The sequence below is a fragment of the Teleopsis dalmanni genome, chromosome 2 (genome assembly GCF_002237135.1).
Source record: "Teleopsis dalmanni isolate 2A chromosome 2, ASM223713v2, whole genome shotgun sequence".
Taxonomy (NCBI): Eukaryota; Metazoa; Arthropoda; class Insecta; order Diptera; family Diopsidae; genus Teleopsis; species Teleopsis dalmanni.
The window spans coordinates 19,204,759-19,208,101 of record NC_051847.1 but is presented as its reverse complement, the minus strand read 5'-3'; positions in this window follow the sequence as shown (position 1 = coordinate 19,208,101).

Here is a 3,343-nt window from a genome sequence, read left to right as displayed (position 1 = left end):
AAAAATAAGAAAAAATTATTTATATTGTATGTCGACGTAATCTCTTAAAATTAAATGTATGTAGTTCTTAAGTTATAGATGTATTTGTGGGTGGGAAGGAATCGCAAAAAAAAAACACGTAATAAAAAGAAATCAAAAAATAATATAACTTTTATTTCAACCTTACATCCGATTCATAACCTTAACCCTTCAGTGTTAAAGTGACGAGGGAACTATAACTTCTTCTGTCCAAGTAGTAAAACATTGTCGTTTGAAGCATTCGTAATGAAAGAAGATTGAGGACTAATGGATGCATAATTGAAAATTGTTTTGTAAGAAGTAATAATCTGAAAAAGAAATTAGGATAAGTTTATCGCAAGTATAAACTCCCAATATGTGTCCCTGAGAACGTCAATAACTATGTATTTTTTCTTGAGTTACTTCAATACTCAAGTAGTTTAACATATATAATATATATTTTCTAATCATTGAAATTTTCGGTACTGCTACTTTATGTGTATTTATTTCATTCATAAGCAAAACAATATATATAAGGATATATGTATAGCTTAAACAGAAAATATTGACTATAACTAAACCTAAGCCAATTTGAAAGAACTTTTTAATGAAATACTTAATATCCTTATTATATCTAAGGTTAGATAAGGTTGAAGAAGCTGTTTTGCACACCAAAGCCAATTAGAGCATAAATAATGGCCCAATGGTATATCATGAATTCAAACGTTGATTTAAACGCCAGACCAAGAAGACTACGAAAAGAGATAAAAAAAACTAAAGTAGTAGACACACATTCAATGTCAAATGAAAAGTAAAACAGTCCGACAAGACTATTAACTTGACTGCATCAACTTCCTTCTTAACTTTGAGAGATGATAGCTCTATCAATCGGCCATAAAGAAGAATCCAAAAATATTCAATATCCCACTGGCCAAAGATGATCTCTGACATTAAGATGAAGCATATTTTCTTCCTGCTTTGAAAAGCTGCATCCATACAAAAGGCATCATCGGGAAGACCAAGTTTCATTGCATGTCTTCAACGCATTGACCTGACAGTCCAGATACCAAAGTGCTGCTTTTATCGAACCAGTGACTCATACATTTCTCGTCTAAATGGTATTAGCTCATGTTTGGTTGAGAGGTCCGTGCTGAAAAAACTGTTAGCACTTTTAGTGAGAGACATCTATTGGTCATTGTGACGTTCTTAAAATTGAAATGATTCCTCTTTAACCATTTGGTCTTCAAGATAAACCTGACGACAATTGACAAGTCTACTATCGCTATCTTTGTCAAGCCAGGGAACAAACGGTCTCCAAGTCATTGAATTCACTTTATCTGTAGTCCTCGATGGATTATATCTCATTTTTCTGGTAGCAGCGGAATATACCATCGTTGAAGCATCAGCGCAATGTCACAGTAACCCGTCTGTCTTCTGTAATTTCTGTTTAGTCCAAGTTATAAGGCTCATGCAACGTCACACTATTTGCGATTAGTTCACAAGCGATTAGTTCAGTTTATACAACGGAGCATATTAAGAGATGACGGCCTTACTTATATGCATTTGTTGATTGAGATTAATCAATGAGGTGCGCTATATCATTACAATCATCGATTTGATTGCGCTTACGGATTCCTGACTGTTTACAAAAAGAGTGATATTCGTAGGACTAATTTGTATTCGACTGGCTGCCTTTTATTATTGCGTATACCTCCAGCAATAATGTATATCTCTTGTAAGTACTCTTAAAAAGTATGTAAAAGATGATGATGATGATAATGACGAGGATGATGATAATAATAATGATGATGACGATGATGGTAGTTAAAGCGAATGCATGCTATTTCGATTAATGAATAGTAATTTCATGGTAAATAAATTATTGAGGCAATACACAATTGTCGAAAGGTTGGTGCACTGACTAAGTAAAAAATTCAATTTCGTTTTACGTAAGTTGGCGCTAAAGTCGGGTTGTTGCACTCGGTGTTTATCACAATTTTTCCTAGTGTTGTGAAATAAAATTAGTTAAAATATAATTTAATATTAAAGTGAGTTTAAAAAAAAGAACAAAAAAAACCTATAGCTGCTTCGAGTATTGTTAAATATCCATGAAAAGTGGGCTCTATGGAAATATCGCTTATATTCAATTATTAGAATTATTAATTATCTTTCTTTCAATTATTTTTAATAAATTTACTAATGCCATTTTTGAATAATAAAATTGGGCTGCCTTTTTCAATCGATATTAAAAATATCATTTTTGATTAGTTAATCTTGAGCAAACACTCAAGATCAATTTATAAAACTCCAGATATTTTCCCAGAGTACGAAGTTTATTCTGAAACTAACAGCTGTTTTATATGACTTGACAAATAATATGTGAAATATGTATTTATGAAAAATATCTCTATACATAACATTTAAACAATATATCTATTGACAACACATTGATTGATAAATTGATAAACAAAAAAACATAAAAAGATAAACAGATATGTGACGAACAAATTATGGCGTTCACTTTGCCATATACCGGTGATATAAAACTAAATTATTCTTTGCAATAAAATGCGATGCAGATTACCATTTTTGAGTGTCATTCAAGTGAGAAAATCCATGAATGACACTCAAAACTGATAGTCTGCACCTTTGAATGACATGTAACCAACATGTTGGCATACTCACCAAAATTTTGGTAAGCACATCATTCAGCTTCTTATTGTGAAGCTGAATGGATCTGCCACCAAAAAACTTTCATTCGTCATTCAAGAACATATTTTTGCATGGTTGCACTAATACACTTACAGCGTGCGAAACACACTTACAGCGTGCGTAAACACCTTTACAGCATGCGAAACACACATATAGTATGCGAAACACACTTACAGCGTCCGTAAACACCCTTATTCTTTAAAAATTTTGCTTCATTGACATCTCTTGAATGTGAGCATGTTTAAGTTCGGTCGGTAGAATAAATTTGAGCAAAGAGACTGCAATTTGAATGACATTCAAAAATGATAGTCTGCATCGCGCTTTTAGAAAAGATTGTCCCACGTGGAAAGTAAAAATTAATAAAGTTATTTTATTGTAAACTTATGGCACAATAGCCATATTAATGTAATCAATATAAAAATCTCACTACGATATTGATATATTGCTTAATGGAATATGATGTTCTTACTACTATAATACTTCATCAAATTCACATACCCGGAAAATCGGAATTACTCTATTATCACACTTTTAAAATTAATAAAGAATGCGAGTATTCAGATTAGATACTACATTATTAGTATTATTTATTGAAATATTATGGTACTAAAATTATATTCTTTAATTTTATATC